Source organism: Rattus rattus, chromosome 16 (genome assembly GCF_011064425.1).
Source record: "Rattus rattus isolate New Zealand chromosome 16, Rrattus_CSIRO_v1, whole genome shotgun sequence".
NCBI lineage: Eukaryota > Metazoa > Chordata > Mammalia > Rodentia > Muridae > Rattus > Rattus rattus.
Window position 1 is genome coordinate 14,860,150 of NC_046169.1, and position 19,668 is coordinate 14,879,817.

Genomic DNA, 19,668 nt, shown 5'->3' on the forward strand with positions numbered 1-19,668 from the left:
CTTTAGTCCCCGAACACAATCCAAAACTGAGAAACGTTTTTCATTAATCAATTCTCTCAATGTATTATACGTATAAACCACCTACCACTGGGCCTATGGTACTGTATTCAATAACTGTATTATTACTTTCTGTTGTCATGATAAAACAGCATGACCCAAAGCAACTTACGGAAGGAAGAATTTATTTCGGCTCGCAGTTCCAGAGGAAGAGTCTGTAATGGTGGAGGAGGCATAGGAGCAGGTGGCCAGAGCACAAAGCTTAGAGATCGCACCGTCAGTCAAAGCATGGCCAGCTCGTAAAGCGGGAAAACTGGAAATAAGGAGGAAATATAAATTGTCACAGTTGGCCCCCAGGGGCTTACTTCCTCTAGCAAGGCTCAGTGTCCCAAATGGTCCACCACCTCCCCAAGCAGTGCATTCAAACTACCACAGTAAGTTTTGATTGTTCCTGAGGGTGATGGCTCATAGCTATAATCCCAGTACTGTGGAGGGTGAGGAGTTAGGAGAACTCCAAGTTCTGGTTCATCCTGGGCTTCACAATGAGAACAGGACAGGAAAGAAAGGATGAAGGAGGAAAGAAGTTAGGGCAAAAGGAAACTGGTTCCACACCTTTAAAAGAAAAATAAAGATTTTTTTTAACTCAGCATAATGCAATATTTATTTGGGGTAGGGGCGTCAAAGAGAAAGCCTTTCCCAGCACGTGCATGAGCCTCGTGCCTGAGTTTGAAACCAGGTCTAGTAGCTCTCTTCTAGCTGCCTATAGATCATGTAGAACTCCCAAATACTTCTCTGTCTGCATACGTGTCTGTCTGCATACTCAGCGGTTAAGAGTACTGACTGCTCTTCCAGAGGTCCTTCCCATCTACCATAGCAATAGGTGTGTCTGAAAGACAGCAACAGTGTAAACATCATGGAATAAATAAAATAAATCTAAAAAAAAAAAACAATAACGAGGTAAACGTCTGAAACTGTAAGCCAGCCCCAACTAAATGCTTTCTTGTTTAATAGTTGCTGAGTCCATGGTAACTCTTTACAGCAATCGAACGCTGACTAAGACATCCACTAGCTGTGGAATCTGCTAACAGGTGCTTTACTTACCAGATAGGGGTTCTTGTCTAAAGGAGCTCTTGGTTCTCGCCTTCCTAATTGGTGTTCTTAGCCAGCAAAGGGCTTCATTCAGCTGAAAAACCTCCTTGCTTTCACAGAAGCCTCTGCCAAAGTCAATGAGCCTTTTGAGGTTATCATTAGGTAGTATATTTACTCACTACAGAAACCTCAATTTTCTTACACGGAGGGAAGAATAAAAGAACAGGAGTGTCCCTTGAAGTGTCAGACCACATGAGTAAAAAAGGGAATTGGGATTCTTGCTCGAGTTCCTCAGAGCTTTCAGAGTGCCATGACCAGTAAATTGATTATGGTGAGGAGAAGGCTGTAAAAAGCCAATGATTTGTTGACTCAGAATTCTCAGTGTCATGGTGCAGAACACACAGCCTTGGCAAAAGTTGTTCGGAGGCTAAGCGTTGGTTCTGAGCTCCGAACTCCTGTTCTCTGTGAAAATCTGTAAGAACTAGGACTCATTCATCATCGCAGAGAATGAGACAACTAATCTTCCATCATGGGAAATGGATGAAGTGTGAGTATGTATTGTTGATATGAGCACAGCCATGTTAAGGACATCAGTGCCTCAGACCCATGGGAACAAGAAGGGATCAGGCTGAGGGGAATAGTAAAGCCTTCTCCTCTGAGAATGAATGCTGACAGAAAGTAAAGAAAGTGTCATTTATAGCTTCCAGATGAATGTAGCCTGAGACTGCTCCCCTGTAGAAAGCCACTACCAAGATCATCTCACTGTCAAAGATCTGGAGGCAGTGGGACCTGGGAGAATGGGCCGAAAAGCGAGGTGAACAAAAGTCCTGTGCAATAAATAAATTTATTTAGAGCATCAGGCAATATTCTAAGGGTTAAGCAAGATCATATGAGCAAAGTTCACATGAGTTTAAGCTGTGTATGATTATAAGGACACGTGTGTAGAAATATTATCTGAATCACAATGATAAGCAGCAAGGAGTAATCTGAAACAAGCTTCACTCCATTTTTTTTTTTTTTTTTGCTACCCCTGGGAGGAGCACAAAAGCATATTCTAAGAATAAGCCTATGTTTTGAAGGAACTAGGGTCACAGGAATCTTGTTTTCTTGTGAGTTTTCTCACAAACACTCAGAACTCCTCTCATACAGCTTCATTCTTGAACTGCGTTCCGACAACTGGCCTGCCTTCTCACTCAGCTAGAGATAATAATGTTCCGAGTTTCTTGCAGCTGGTGCATCTCCGTCAAAGCCCAGGGTCCACCCAGTCCCAGCTCTCTCATATGCATCGCTATCATTTTCCATGTCCCGAGCAGGTCATGCTACCCCATTCCTAAATCGTATCTCCCCTCCTTAACTTTCTTACAGAATCTCCATCTAATCACGCTTGTTTCAATAGCTGCCTCTTGTGGACACCAGCTACAAAAAAAAAGCTGTGTTTGCATCCCTATCTCCCTATTTCATTTTGACCGAGCCTTGAAACCTATATTTAATATGGCCTCTGGTTATAGCACTCCATAATTGTGATGAAAAGAAACCTATCTTTCTGTCTAGTCTGCCATGAAGAAAAAGACTCAGTTAGAGAAAAGTCACTCCCCTAGATTAACGCTTGTCCCTATCACAGGTTCCTCTGGTGACAAAGAATGACACTCTTTCTGCAGCAAGGCACTTTGCACATTATGATTATTACCTGGTTATGGTATTCAGCTCATTACCACCTGGGATTTGAGATTGGAAGCATGGCTTTTTTTCTATTTTGGCTCTATTGCATTTCAGTTTTTCTACTTTATACCTTAAAACTTTGAAAAAAACAAGAACAAAACAAATATCAGATGAGAGGAGAGAAGAAATAATCAAAATCGTCAGGAATTAATGAAATAGAAATAAATCTACACACACATACACACTTAAAATTCTTAAAGCTGATAAATATATTCAGGAAAATAGCATAATACAAACTTAACACACAGCACTCAGTAGCCTTCCTATATACTAACAACAAAAAGATTGAAAAAGAAATCAGAGAAATCACACAATAACCACAAAAAATAATGTAATAAAAAACAAATCTAAGAAAAAAAACCTAACCAAGGAAACAAAAGATTTCTGCAGTGTCTAAAGTGACGTTTTTAAAGACACCAAAGAATGAAGTTGAGGAAGAGACCAGAAGATAGGAACAGCATCCTTTTGAAAGACCTAATCTTGCAAAAGTGACCATCCTGCTGAAGTTATTTTATAGATTCAGTGCATTTCCAATCAAAAATCCAATGCTATTCTTTAAAACCATAGTGGGGAAAATACGAAATTTTATATGGAGGTAAAAAGACATAGGATATTCAAAGCAAAATTAAACAAAAATGATACTGCAGATGGAGCACACCCAACTTCAAATTATAGAAACCAAATAAATAACCATGGTACTAGCATAAAAACAGACACATGGATAACGTTAAATCTAGGAGTTCTCATCCTATAAAACAGACTAACAAAGTTGGATACCCACAGGCTGAGGAAAGGTAATAGACCCTTCTCTCTAATTATGCACATAAATCATTGATTCTGAAGCAGCATTGCTGCCAAAGAATCGATGTGTTTCTGGACTGTGAGCATGGTTTCAGATATTTGTTAAAAAAAATTGTCGGGTTGGGGATTTAGCCAGGAAGAGAACATTGTCAATCCAGGAAGAGAACTACTGTACAGTGTTAGGGAAGTAAGTAGTCAGCCCTGCCATCCCAGCACCAGGACCGATAGCTATTCCCACAGCGACCATGAGCGGCACAACCTAAACTGTCCTCTTGTCACGTTGGGCAGGTATCATGTCTACAACCAGGATTGCTAGAGGTTCTTTTCCATGGGTTACTCCTAGTTCAGTGAAAAGGAACACCAACGTGCAAACTCCTAACCAGCAGGCAGGTAGGTGATGATATACTTGAGTGCCACAAAGGGTTGACGTGTTTTGGAGTGCAGAACACTGTGGCATAGATGAGGTCTCAAGGGTCATGGTTCTATTGCAGTCTAGGGAGCTGGGCGTTCCTACAGAACATTTCCTGGATGTCTTAAAACAGTTTGCCATGCCAAAAAGGGGGATAAAGAAAAGGTATGAGGTCATGGCAACATCGGAGTCAGGGCAGCTTATAAAAGGTAAGATGAGATTACTTAGTAGTATCACTGGAGAGATCGTAAGTGGCAACTGGGAGTTAGTTCCAGGGGGTACACATAGCCAGCAATCTCTAAGTGACCAGGTCACGTGGCATTAAGGAGTTGGTATGCAAGATCATGGTCTGCAGCAAAAGGCAAAATTACAAGTTAGTGCCATTTATGAGGGGGGATATCAAGAAGGTAAGGATGTTGGAGGAGTGTTTGATTATTTTTCCGACTTTTATGCTATCTAGACGTTGGGCAATTGAGCCATATGTTCTGTAGATGTGAATAGTACTCACTAGGGACCCAGTTTGGTTTTTACGGAAGAGCTTACCAATAACTCCTGTTTGCCGCCTGGGATTCCATGGGTCTTGTATATAGAAGAAGAGGGTCTTACACTGTTGATAGAAGAAGCGATTGATCCATGATCCTAACATATGTATCTGGCAAGACCAATATGGGCAGCCCCCATATTCGTCTGGCTATATTTTACAATCACCTTTCATCTGGTCAAAGAAGAAACAAACAACAAGGTAATAATATTTAGATGGAATGACAGATATAGGGATGACAGCAATTTGTATCAGCTTTTGGCATCTAGCTATGGAACAGTTTCCCGACCTTATTTGGAAAGACTTTTTGTTATCAGTGTGGGTTTTGAACCTTGAATCTCCAGATGTAAGGGTTATCCTGCATGGAAATGAACAGCAGGGAGAGGATGAGAAGCCCATGTCTAATCCACTGGGATCAAGCACAGTTGCTGGAGTGGACTCTCATTTTTCTGGGATTGGGGACAACGTGAGTGGTCCTGACATCTTCTGGAGCTTAAGAGAGCAGGGTCCTATTGGGGTCAATGTGTAGTAAAAAGAGTCATTTCGAGGTGGAGGAGTGAAAGGTTTAAGGTGAGACAGTCCTCACCTCAATGAGAGAGTCCCTCGAGTTTAGCAGCTGTAGGAGTCACAAGAATTACTTTGAAATGGCCCTGCCATTTAGGAGAGAGAGGTGAGGGCCAATGATCTGGAGAGTATAGAAGAACTTGGTCTCCAATGTTGACAGGCAGTGAACAGGGGATAGTTTGTGGCCTTGCTAGACAATGGTCAGCAAAGTTCCATAGGAGAGAGCAGAGGGGCAAAATCATGGGGTAAGTAGGTGATCAGCGAGGAGAAAGCTTTTAAGTGAAAGACCAAGAGTTAGGACCAGATGTCCATACATGAGTTCAAAAGTTGAGATGAAGAGACATCACTTGGGGAGACCCCGTAGCCTAAAAAGAGCCAGAGGTAGGAGTTTTACCCAATAGAGCTGATGTTCCTGTGACAGTTTGACAAGAGTGGTTTTTAAAGAGCAGTTAGTTCTTTCCACCTTACCTGAGAACTGGGGGTAATAGGGATTATGAAAATGCCAGGGGATGTCTAGAGTTTTAGCTAGAGTTTGAAAACTTTGGGAAATGGATTCAGGACCATTGTCTGACTGAAGGGGGACTAGAACACCGAATCATGGGATGAAGCCTTTTGTTAGTTGTGGGAAATGCCTCTACTCACTGCAAGAAAATTTCCAAGACCAGGAGGTACTTGACATGTTTGACACTGGGCATGTGGGTAAAGTCAAGTTTCCAGTGAGTTGCAGAAATGGAACCTCTACCCTGCCGGGTAGGAAAAGAGGTGCTACAATATCCGGAGTTGGAGTCTGATGTAGGGCGCCCTCCTGTGGTGAACAACGGTACTGTGCATGCTCAGGTTTTGCACTGGCATCAGTTGGCCAGTAATATGCTAATGAGGGAGCAGTACCATGCTAATGAGGTGTTTCATGCTCCACCAATCCCTGAAGGACAATTAGCATAGCCTCAGCCTGCTGTCTATATAAGGCGAGCGCTTTTGCTGCTTGAATTCCCCATATCAGCAAATGAGGTGGTCCTGCAATAAAAGGCTGTTAAGAAGAATCTGACGGTGTTGCATCTTCCTTGCTGGACGAGGTGGGCACGATAGTCTGACATCTGACAGATTTTGCAAGAGGCAGTGATAGATTTTAAGAAACATAAGTCCTCAGGAGTAGCAAAATAAGACAATGCTTGGCTATCAGGGTGAAAGAGTTGGTGAGGATAGGACAGAGTTTGACAAGTGTCAGGTAGTGAGCGTGCGGATGTGGGTTGTGGTGTAAGAATGCCCTGAGGAGGGTGAAATGAGTCTAGGCCCCTAAGGCCACCACAGCTCTAGCTATCTCGTCGGCTCTGTTGTTTCCCTTGGAGACAACAGAGCCATTTGTCTGGTGGGATGTACAGTGGACAATCCCAATCGCTGTGGGAAGGTGGGGAGGTCTTTAGCATGGCCATAATTTGGTTTGCATTAGTTACTGATCTTCCTTTCATCATAAGTAACCTGCACTCACTACAGATAGCCGTGTGGGGCAGGAGGATAGGGAAAGCATATTTGGAGTCTGTGTAGATGTGGAGGAATTGTCCCTGTGCCAGTTGCAAGGCATGAGTAAGGGCTATCAATTCAGCCTATGAGCAGGGAGGGCCTGTGCCTCAACCACCTCTGTGTCTGACACTATAGCATAGTCAGTTCTTCTGGCCCTGTCATGTAGAAAGGAGCTGCCATCTATATACCAGGTATAGATGGTCTAAGGTAATGTGTTCTCCTGTGTGTGTGGAGAATAAGGTAATATACTTTCTCTAAAGTTTCAGAGCGGAAATGAGATAGGGAATGGTTAATATTTGAAGAAGAAGATTGGAAATATTAAGAGGCAGGCATGATTGGGAGGTGAGTATAAAATCTTCTATTAGTGCTACCTAAAGAAAAAGAACCCTAGAAGGAGGCAGAGTTTGTAAGCTTTGGTAACTTAGATGTTGTCACAGGTTATGAGAAAAGAAGACAGTTATAGGCAACCCAAAGATTAGTGTTTTAGATTCTTGAATAAGAAGTTCAGCGGTTGCTAAGGTATGAATACAAGGTGCCCATACCTGGACTGTTAGATCTAGGTTTTTTGACATGTATGCTACAGGTGCAAAAGAGGGCCCCAGTTGGTGGCCTAAGACTTCAAGGGCAAATCCCTCATTTTCAGTTACACAGAGGGAAAAAATGATGAGTCAACCCAGGGAGGTGTAAGTCCAGACCCTTATGGAGAGCCTATTGGAGCCTTTGAAAAGGATTGAGAAGAGGTTCATGGGTGGAGCTTAACTCTGCTTCATATAAAGGGCAAGAAAGGAGGGGAAAGGAAGGAACCCAGGAATGTAAAAGAAAAACTGGCTATTCCTTTGTAGAAGGAACAGTTAGAAACTGAATTAGGTTCCTAACTAAATTAATAGCTTTGTGGGTTGGGGTAATAGTTAGTCCCAAATAGGTAATGTGAGGAGTGGTCAGTTGGACTTTAGAAGGTGAGACTCCGTAGCCTCAACTGAACAGGAAATTTAGAAGAGCAGATGTGTCAGCTTAGCTAATTTCTAGAAAGGGGCTACAAAGAAGAATGTCCTCTATGTAATAGACAATCTTAGATTTAGGGAGAGACAGAGAAAGCAAGTCAGAAGCCAGAGCCTGGCTAAATAGGTGTGGGCTGTCCCAGAATCCCTGAGGTAGAACAGTCCAGTTGTCAGGATCAATCCAGGTATGTTCTGTGACTGGGCATCTAGAAGGATAGAGAAAACACATCCTTAAGATCAAGAACTGATAAATGTGAAGTCCCCAAGGGGATAGTGGAAAGAAGTGTGTTAGGATTAGCCACAGCAGGATGGAGAGGAACCACTGCAGAATTAATGAACCTGAGATGTTGAACCAGGTGATAGGTCCCATTAGGTTTCTTAACTGCTAGTGTAGGGTGTTAAAAAAGGAAGAGGTAGGATGGAGGAGTTTTTTTCTTAAGAGGTCAGAGATGATAGGTTTAAATCCCCTAAGGCTCTGGAGAGAGAGAGGGTACTGAACTTGGGTGATGTGCCTGATAGAGTCCAGTAATTGGATGACAACAGGAGAATGATGTTTAGCAACAGAGGGTTTCTGGAGACATCCCAGGCTTGAGGATATACCTAAGAAGCTGGCAAAAGAAGCAACACGTTAGAGTTAGTAGGTTGACTGGCTAGAAGGAGGAGCAGAGGGACGGCTGGCAAACTTGTGTTTACACTAATAGGGAGAGCAAAGGAAATAGAGGCTCCCAGCTTAGCTAGAAGATCCCTTCCCAATAAGGGGACAAGACATGTTGGCACTGCCAAAAAGAAATAGGTGAGAAGAACACCCCTAAAAATGCAACTAAGTGGTGGGATCGGGTGAGGAAGGTACAGTTGTCCTCCTACCCTGACAACAGGGGAACAAGAAGAAGAGGTGGATTTCCCAAACTTCGTCAGGACTGGGTAAGTAGCCCCAGTGTTCAAGAGGAAGATTGGCCACACACATACCCATTATGACTACCCAGGGCATCCTGCTGGTGATGGAAGTGGTCCTTCAAGGGAGCTCATGTCTCTTCAGTTGTCCATAGCCAAGTCTAAGAAATCAGCTGGAGGGTTACCTGGGAGTGATGTCCCTCTGTCCTGAGTGGCATAAGGGCAATCAATAGCCCAGTGTCCCTCCTGATTGTACCTAAGGCGTGGCTCTTTTGGCTTGCAGGGATTAGGGCAAGCCCTCACCCAATGACCTTGTTGACCACACTTGTAACAGGAGCCTGGTTGTCTCTAAGCCTTAGAGGACCAGGAGTCCGGGGCAGTGGCTGGGGCTGGTTGGACAGCCTTTGCCAGCATATGGTATTTTTGTCTGCAGGCCTTTTTCATCTCTCTGATGGTAAACTTTGAAGTCCAGCACCAAGACTTCTGCCTGTGGAGTTAGGGGTCCCTTCTCCAAACATCTAAGTTTGGCTTTAATGTCAGGGTAGCTCTGGGAAATGAAGTCAGTCATCCAGAGTTGCTTACCTTCTGGGTTTTCAGGGTCTAAATTAGTTTATTGTAATATGGTCTTTGTAAGGTACTCTAAAAATTGTGACAGGTTTTCTTGTTTATCTTTGATGACCTCTTGGAGCTTCGCAAAATTTACTGGTTTTAATGCTGCCCTATGGACACCAGCCAGAAGGCAGGTTATGAATCTATCTCTGACTAAAATACCACCTGGGGAATTAGAATTCCATCAGGGAACCTGGTCAAGTATTGCCTTAGATCCAATTGGATATGTCGAATCTGTTCAATGAGTCTTGTCTGCATGGATTCTTGGGTGTTCCCAAACTCACTTCATTTGTCAGTAAGCAAATTATTAGTGAGAATCATATGTACATCATGGAAAGTCAAGCTATAAGGCTGAGCAACATAGTGAACTTCTTTAATAAAGGCAGGGGAGTTAAAGAGAGAGGATCCCAGTCTGTTTTCTATTTGAGAAAGTTCACTTAATAAGAAAGGAATATGTATACTGATTAGACCATATACCCAAGCAACTTTCCTTAAAAGAAGGACCAATGCTGGGTTCAGTGTCCTTGGGGGAGAAGAACTTATAGGGGGTTTAGCTGTGGACTTAGAGCAAGTGATGGGAGGGCTGAAAGTAGGTGAGAGGGTAGGAGGATTGGAGCAGCCTGCAGCTGGCACAGGAGGAGGGGGCGTCTGGAGAGGTCGAGCAAGGAGGTTCTGATGAAGTCTGCTAAGAAGAAGCTAAGATGGTTGGGGTTTTGAAAGGCATATAGAGTCAAGTCTGCAATGGCAAGGGGCTGGTTTGTTAGCTGGATTGAGGGTTGTGGTGTCATCTGGTAGAGGTTTCATAGCTAAGAGTTGAGTTGGGGGACAAGAACAGAGAGGGTTTGGAGTGAAGATAGGTAAAAGCTTAGACATAGGGGAACTCTTTCTATTTTCTTTCATACAGACTAAAATGATTGAATCTAATGTGCCATTAAGTGGCCACCTAGAGCCGTTGTCTAATGGGTACTAAATCCGGACCTTATTGCAGACGTATACAAGCTTTGATGCCCTCCCTCAAATTGGGCATTAGCTTTAGGGATTTGAGATTTTCCAGGATACATGCCAGATGGGAACCTGGAGGCATGATCGAAGATGACAAGATATCCACTGGATGACGAGGATATGTTATTGAACTATTCATACCAGCATCCCAAGAAAAACTCAACAACTAATACAAATGTGAAGCCAGTCTAGATTTATTGGGTCATCACGCAGATGCTAGGGGCTGGTTGAGTCTTGGACTCACAGCAAAAAGTGGCCCACCTAAGCTTAGGAGTTTTTTCCCCCCCCATGGCTACTAGAACCCAAGAGGAAGGGGTCATGAAAACCATTTTCCAGAGGGAAATCATCCATGGTCAAAGTCTTATTTTGTGCATCAGTGGTCATAGGGATCATGTAAAGCCCACCCCTAAGCCCATAGAGGGTGGCTAGACCTCTCTGAAAGAAGCCCCCCTCCCCACTGACCAGAATGAAAACCAGAATGAGCATTAACAATCTGCTAATGCTCATGTGAAGGTTTGATGGTCCAGTGGCAGAAAAAGTGGGATCGTACAACTGGTGTACCTGTTGCAGGCGGTGGTGACCCCAGCGGTGTCTGTGGCTGCTGCGGTGCTGGAGGCTGGGCCTTGGCCCACCTGGGCTAGTCACTAATGAATCCCAGTTTCCACATCACATGTTAGTTGGAAGGCAGCTGTTTCTAAACAGATCACACTGGGCCAGCACAATTCCCAGGAAATAGGGTTTTTAATGAAAGGGATGATGTCATTACTGGATTTGGAGACTAACTATAAACCACTTCCCATAACTAAGATAGACCACCAAGTAAGCTTGAAGACCTGATTTAAAGCACATTAGGGGAATTTTGGGGTAGATGATCTCTATCTTAATCTGTTGGGTCCAGATCTACAGACATTCTAGAGTCATTACCAGGGGTGGAAACTGTTTCTTGGGAAGTCTGGAAATTGTCCTTGCTTCAGGCGAGGTGTCGGGGCAGCTTTGGATGGCATGGCAGTTTCTGACTAGCTGCCTGAAGCCTGGTTTTTTTTTCTAGTGACTGACTTGCCTGAGCTTGCCTGGACTTGCCTCATTCTTAGGCCTAGTCTTACTGGCTTGCTTCCCCTGGCCTGCTCAGCTTGCTCTTTTATAGAACCCAAGACCCTCAGCCCAGGGATGGCATCAGCCTAGGGATGGCACCACCCACAATGGGCTGGGTCCTCCCCGCTTGATCACCAGTTGAGCAAATGCCTTACAGCTGGGTCTCGTGGAGGCATTTCCTCCACTGAAACTCCTTTCTCTGTGATAACTCCAGCTTGTGTCAAGTTGACACATAAAACCAGCCAGTACAATAAGTAAATAATTTTTCTTCTCCATTTCCTTGCTCCAACCCCGCTCATGTCCTTTATCACTCCCTCACTCCCTTTCAAATTCATACCCCTTTTTCTTTATTAGTATATGTGTATGCATAACGTTATATAGTACATAAATATGCAAATGCAACCTGATGATTCCCTTCATTGTTGCTTATATGTTTTTAGGATTGGCCTCTTGGTACTGCATAACTAATTGAGGGTAGGGGATTCATCCCTGAGAAAGATTAATTCTACCTTTCTAAGCAATCATTAATTGACTAGATCTTCATCTCTGGATGGGGCCCATGACATTTCCCCCTTATACATTAACATGTCTACTGATATCATATTGTTCGGATCTTGTTTGGGCAGACACAGTAGTGAGGTTTCAGGGATGCAGCTTCCCTGTCTGCCTCAGGGCAGTCAGCAGAGGTTGAGGACCACCTAGGAGAGAATGGAGGACAAGAGACTCGAAGAAGGATGCCAAGACAAGAGTCTGATCAAGGCGACAAATTTTATTTTTTCCCAAGGTTGAATGTATACCATAGCAGGGGTAACAGAGGGAGGGGGGATGGGAAACATTTATGCAGGCCAAGGACACTGGCCCTTGTTGTCAGCTGATGTCGAAGGATGTTGGTTTTGTCGTAAGACCCCGTAGTGGCCTTACCTCAGGAGTGCAACCCACAGATCACAAATTGACAAAGGAAATGATGTAATAAAGAGGATTGATAATCCACGTACGTGGGGTTGATCATCCACACAGGGAGAGGCAACCCCAAGCTCAAAAAGCACACAACTTTTATTCTCTACAGAGGGCGGACTTCAGCAACAGGGTTAAGTGGCCTATTCTCATTGGTGGAACACAGGACAAAGGATCTGGTCAGGTATTGGCTGGCCTGCTCAAGGGGCTGTTCTTGGCTCAATTAGTTACTTTCCTCATGCAGCCCTACACCTGGCCTTGGAAAATTACTGGGAAAGGGATAAGTTGGAAAATTCCTCAGAGGAGGCGGGGGAGGAACTGGATGGTCAGGCAAGGTCAGGATGACATCTTGTGGTTGTTCTTGGGATTTACCACAGGGAGGGGTGGGGGGGGTTTTCTAAGAACAGTTCTTTGTTTTGTCCTAACTTAACTCGGTCAGAATAGTCTGGTCATTCTTGACTCAACATCTTGATCACCAAAACTTTGTCATAGGGCTGGAGAGATGGCTCAGAGGTTAAGAGCACTGACTGCTCTTCCAGGGGTCCTGAGTTCAATTCCCAGCAACCACATGGTGGCTCACTACCATCTGTAATGAGATCTGGTGCCCTCTTCTGGACTGCAGGCAGACATGCAGGCACAACACTGTATACATAACAAATATTTTTTAAAAAAGCCATTTGTTTAAAAAAAAAAAACAACTTTGTCATAACATTACGCAACTTGACGTCAGATGTATATCTCAAAAACCTTGTTTTTACAACTTTGTTTTTCACATCTATGAAACTTAATTTCTTCAGTTTCTCAGAAAGGTCACAAGTTTGTCATATCGTTAGGCAACCTGATGTCAGATGTATTTCTCAGAAAGGACACAAGTTTGTCATATTACTAGGCATCCTGACCACCAGATCTGTATTAGTCTTCTGCAGCTGGCTGGGGATTTTCCATGAACCCAGTCACACTTAACTCTTAACTATAATATTAACATTAATAATGGAGGGCTTTGGGGTTGGGGATTTAGCTCAGTGGTAGAGCGCTTGCCTGGCAAGCACAAGGGCCTGGGTTCGGTCCCCAGCTCTGAAAAAAAAAATAATGGAGGGCTTTAATGGCATAGCTCCCAACACCTGTCAATTTTGTTAGGAGTTACTCAACTGCAACTAATATCTACAATACAATCCTCACACCTAAGGTTCAGGGAACATCTCAGAATAAGGAACAGAAGGATTTTAAGAGCCAGGAATCCAGAAAGTCTGCTATGAGATTGTGTTGCAAAATATTTCCAAAGTACACAGATAAATAGTTGAAACATATATATATATATATATATATATATATATATATATAGTATTTTTACTTAATTATTGATGACCAGTCCAAGTCTTTAACATAGAACTGTTTGGAAATTTTTACTTTGTAGCCATTGTCATTATTTGTATACCTTTTAATTTTCTTTTTATGTTTTATGTTGTTGTAGTATATAATGCACACATATTTACTATCACCATAAGAGTACAAAGATAAGCAAGGCAGATTAGGTCTACTCACCAGAATGTTCAGACACAGAACATGATAACGATTTGTACAATGTGATGCCAGAGGGATTAACTACACACAGAATTGAATTCAATATGAGAGAGATGTTTTCTGGTGAATGAAGAATTCTAGAGAACATGCTTTGGGGGAAGTGCATGTTGGATGAAACAAAAGACAGAACCGGAATATGCTTACTGGATTTAGCAAGGATTTTAAAGCTGAAAATTCTAGAATAACACAAGGAAAATGCCTATAACGTGATGGGAGTAAGAATCACATAATATTGGTAGGAAACCAAGAAGCACATGAGCACATGAGAAGTCATGGTTTGTGACTTGTTTTCAAGAACTGTGTACATTCATATATGTGTGTGCTTTATGTGTATGTGTTTGTCTGGTTTGTCTGTCTGTGGGGGCAAGATCACATATGATAGGACAAAGTTGGCTCAATAGATTTCAACAAAGGACACATATTAAAGAAACTGGTACAAAAAAGTGACACTTGTAAATAACAAATTGTAATTTCAATTGACAAAATACTTTTCAGCCACATTAAGATGCAAATGAAACACTTCTGATCGGAGTCACTACTTTGGTATCTTCATGTTTTAGCACCATCAAGGGAACTTTGTTTCTCCTCATTTTCCCTGTGGAGCAAGTTCTGCTCATTTATACCTTTACAGACTCTATTTTTTAAATTTATTTTTACAATTATATACAATATATTGTGATCCTATACTTTCCCCTTCAAAATACTCACCCCCCCCCAACACACACACACACATACTCAAACTGATCTCCATGTTCTTTGTCTTCTTTTATACTTTTAGCCAAAAGGTTAGTATATCCTAAAGTGTCTTCCTTATTTTCCCTATTGTGTTATTTCTTCAGAGCCATGTGTCACCATATGTGCTGCAGGATATGTGGAATAACGAGAGGCCGAATCTTGGTTGCTTTGGTCCTTGGCTACTTACCATCCTTGTTTAAGTATTGTCTGAGAACTTATTAGTAAAATCATCTTCTTTAGAGATTTTAAAAAGGTTTTAGATTTTGCTATGTCTTTGGGACCAGAACTGCTAAACTTCAGACATCTTTCTTATAGCATAACCACCTGGTCAGAGAGGTACCACATGTCTGACATGGGGTTGTACACACATATTGACCACCAATCAAGAGAATGCACCACAAGCTTGTCCATAGGTCAATCTTATAGTGGCATTTTTCCGGTTAATATTTTCTCTCCCCAGAAATGATTAGGTTTAGTATTGACAAAGCCTATTGAGACATGGGTTAGTGTTTAAATATGTCGGTATGTAACTTACTGAGAAAATTCTGAGAATTAGTGAAGATTTCCATGTCATAGATGGGTAGACAAAATATTATTGTATACAAAATATTGACTGCAGAATATGATAGGTTTCCATATAATTACATTGCTACATTTTTCTGTTTCGTTTTCAATTTTTAGTAATTTAAACCACGTGGATGCAAAGAATGATACAAAAATTTCACAATTTCTTCTCCTGGGAATTTCAGAGGACACAAATGCAGCCTGTCCTATTTAGACTATTCCTGGTCATGTACGTAGTTACAGTGCTTGGGAACTTGCTTATCATCTTGCTCACCATCTCAGACTCTTACCTATACAGACCCATGTACTCCTCCTCTTCAACTTGCCACTTGTGGATATGTTTCTCCTCCACCACTGTACCGAAGATACTAGTGAACCTTGAATCACAATGTATAAAAAATGCATCACCCAAATGCTTCCCCTCATATTCTTTTCAGGACTGGATATCTTTCTATTTACCATAACGGCTTATGACTGATATGTTGCCATTTGTAAGCTCTTGCATTACACACTCGTCATGAATCCCAGATTCTGTGTGTTAATGGTTCTGATATCCTGGACAGTCAATGTCTTGCATGTCTCATTACAAGGCTTCATGGTTTTACAATTGTCCTTCTGCACAGAATTGAAAATTTATCACTTTTTCTGTGAGCTTAATCAGGTGTTACAACTTGCCTGTTCAGACAACCTCCTTGAGGTTCTTGTCGTGTATCTTTTACCTGTGTCGTTGGCAGCTGGATCCCTCATTGTCATCCTCTGCTCTTACTCTGAAATACTTTCCTGCATACATGCCATCTCACCAGCTCAAGGGAAGTACAAAGCATTTTCTACTTGTACATCACATCTCTCAGTTGTCCCTTTATTTTATTGCACAGGAATAAGTCTATACCTGAGTTCTATTGCAACAGAAAACTCGCAGTCAACTGAAAGAGCTCCAGTTTTGTACAGCGTGGTCATTCCTATGCTGAACCCATTCATCTATTGTCTGAGGAGCAAAGATACAAAAAGTGCTGTGAAATAGGTTTTGACATAGCAACAAATCACACCTGTTGAGTCTTAAGAAATCCCCATGAGTGCAGGATTCAGATCCTCATGGTGAGATCTGAATACACTGATCTGATGATGAAGTAGATTATGCTCCTTTTATTATATTATTGAAAGTTCTCTTTCTCTAAGCTCAGCTTCACTATTCGATTGATAATTCTATTTATTATACTTTATCATCAATGAAATAGCCAACCATCTACATGTTGTCATTCTCTATATTTTGTCCAGAAAAACTTTAAGATTTTAAGACCTCTATTACCACGTTTAAGCATAATTTAACTTCAAATGGCATATATAACAAATAAATCTTCTGTTCTTTAAAATAATAATAAATGTTATTACTGTTAGGAAAACCTGCGCTCAGCATACAAAGCTTTATATATAATTTTATAAAGGAAAATCAGAAACTATAGTTTTTCAATGTGTATTTTTCATTTCATGGTGTGTCGTGAGCTTAAGCCCTTTGGGGTAATGTATTAGTATGTTATGGTTGGAGATTGGATTTTATTTCCATGCTCATTTTTTTCTTTTTTAGATCACTAGCATGTGTGTACTATCATCTTGTAATCTAATGTTTGAAGTCTTAGCTATAATAATAAGACAAGAGAGAGTTATTAAAGGGGTAGATATGGTAACTAAAGAAGTCCAACTATTCCTGGTTATAAATGACAGGATTCTCTGCTTAATAGAACCCAAAACTTTATCAAAAAACATCTTTTATATATAATAAACATGATCAGTAAAGGAACAGGATAAAAATTAAGGTAAAACTCAGTATCTTCTATATATACTAAAAATGAACTTGGCTGAGTATCAAATCAGGGAAGTATCATGCTCATGATAGCTGAAAAAAATGAAGTACCCAGGAATAATGATAACAAAAGAAATGGAAGACCTCTGCAACAAAAACTTAAGACAGTGTAAAAAGAAACTAAAGAAAGTTGAAATGATGGTGAGACTTTCCATGGTCCAGGATTGGCAGAATTACTATTGTGAACACTGCCAAAATTCTAATGTAATTCCTATCAAATTTTCGGTATCATATTCATAGAACTGTGAAAAATTCAAAATGTATATGGAAACACAAAATGTCACATAGACAAGCCATTATACGCAGAGTAAACACTGCTAAAAGTATGACAATACATGGCCTCAAACTATACTATAAGGCTGTAGTGAAAACGAAACCATTGTACTGTCATAAAACAGACATGTAGACCAATGAAACGGTGTAGCACTTTAAATGAGACCATCCCCCATAGGCTCTGGCATTTGAATATTTGATCCCTAGCTAGTATTGCTGTTTGGAGATGCCTTGGAGATCTGGGCTTGCTGGGGGAAGCATATCATCTGGGCCAGGTTTTGAGGTATAAAAGCTTCGTGCAATTTCCTATTTGCTCTTGCTGTCTCCTGCTTGTGGTTCAAGATGTGAGCATATAGCCTCTGTTCATGCCATAATGCCTGCCACGTGTTACCATCGTGGACTCTTAAATCCTCTAGAAGTACAAGTAAACCCTTTTCCCTCTAAGTTGCCTTGGTCATGATATTTATCATGGCAATAGAAAAGTAGGTAACATAAATGGAATAGGGGATTCAGAAATAAACCCACATGGTTTTGGCAAAAGTATCTGAACATAAACTTGTTTTTAAAGACAGCCTACTCTCATAGCTACTGTGGGTTCATATGTGCAACTTCCGATGTTATGCAGCAAACATCATCTTCTTGTAGTCACAGTCTCTGAATTTTATGAACTTTATGCTACCTCTTCTGTGATGATCTCTGGGCCTTAGGAGGGGGACATATGATAGAGGTGGCCGATTTATAGCTATTCTTAATTCTTTTTTTTTTTTTTTTTTTTTTTTTTGGAGCTGAGGACTGAACCCAGGGCCTTGCACTTGCTAGGCAAGCGCTCTACCACTGAGCTAAATCCCCAACCCCCATTATTCTTAATTCTTTATTTTTCAGCATCTTCATCTCTCCACTTGGCCAATTGGAGATCTGTGTGTTCATTGCCATCTACTAAAAAATAGCCATGCTTCTCCAATGAGGGTTAAGAGATACATGAGTCTATGGTTATGGGAAATTAGTCTTGCCCAAACTCAAGCCAAACAAAAACTATGGAGAGGGGAGGTGAATATGAAGCCCCACCCCTATCTAAGAAGCTATTGGAAGAAGAAGAGTCGTATTTTTAACTGTGTGAGTCTAGTGGCTCAACCATGCTGCAATGGGTGGCCACATACCTAAGAGTACATGTATAGCACAGTTCAAATTTGACGCATTTATTTTTTAAGAAAGCAAACAGAAAGTTGGGTGTGTAAAGAAGGTGGTGCAGATATGGGCTGAATTTGTGGTTAATGGGATCAAATACATCATTATGAAATTCTCAAAGAACAATTTTTTAATAAAAGAGGGAAAGATATCTACTTAACAAATGGTGCTAACAAATAAGATATTCACCTGCAGAAGAGTAAAATTAAATCTATGTTTCTCCCTCTGTATAAATTCAAACTAAAACAAAGGCCTTAATTTACAAGCTAAAATTATGAAACTGCCAAGAATAAAATCATAAGAACTATACCTCAAGCTGTACCTATGAGAATCTTATAAGTGTTGTGACAGTTCAACATCTTGGAGAGGCTTCAGAAAAAGAAGGCCATAAATGCATGGAAACCTCCAGCTATCCAACCAACTTCATCAGTTGTTAAAGATAATGTGGACCAGTTCTATACTTTTATCTGGCCAATTGGTCCGTGGGAATTGCAATATCTTGTAGCATATGGAGCAGTTGTGCATATATATCAAACTTATTGGTTCTTGAAATTTTTCAATTCTTTTTTTTTTGGTGGTGCTTATCTTTATTTGTTTTATTGAATTTTTTAATTTACATTTCAAATGCTATTGCCTTTGAACCACCCACCTCTTCCTGCCTGCCTGTCCTGACATTCCCCTACAATGGGGTGTCCAGCCTTGGCAAGACCAAGGGCTTCGCCTCCCTCTGGTGCCCAACAAGGCCATCCTCTGCTACATATGCAGCTAGAGCCATAGGACTATCCATATGTACTCTTTGGATGGTGGTTTAGACCCTGGGAGCTCTGGTTGATTTGGTATTGTTGTTCTTATGGGGTTGCAAACACCTTCAGCTCCTTCAATCTAACTCCTCCAATAGGGACCCTTTTCTCAGTTCAATGGTTGGCTGCAAGCATTCACTTCTGTATTTGTTAAGCTCTGGCAGATCCTTTCAGGAGATAGTTATATCAGGCTCCTGTCAGCATGCACTTCTTGGCATCAGCAAGATTTTGTGGGTATGGTGGCTGTAGGTATTTGGGCTGGATCTCCAGGTGAGGCAGGTTCTGAATGGCCATTCCTTCAGTCTATGCTCCAAACTTTGTCTCTATATCCCCTCCTATGAATATTTTTGTTCTTCCTTCTAAGAAGGACTGAAGAAGTTGTCCTCCTTCTTGAGCTTCATGTGGTCTGTGGATGAATCTTGGGAAATCCAAGGTTTGGGGCTAATATCCCCTTATCAGTGAGTGCATACCATGTGAGCTTTTATTGT

General features: G+C 41.5%; 1 pseudogene; it reads left to right on the plus strand.

The window, feature by feature from the left end:
* Window positions 1-5,849: 5,849 nt before the first annotated feature.
* On the plus strand, window positions 5,850-16,085 carry LOC116885882 (annotated as a pseudogene).
* Window positions 16,086-19,668: the final 3,583 nt, after the last annotated feature.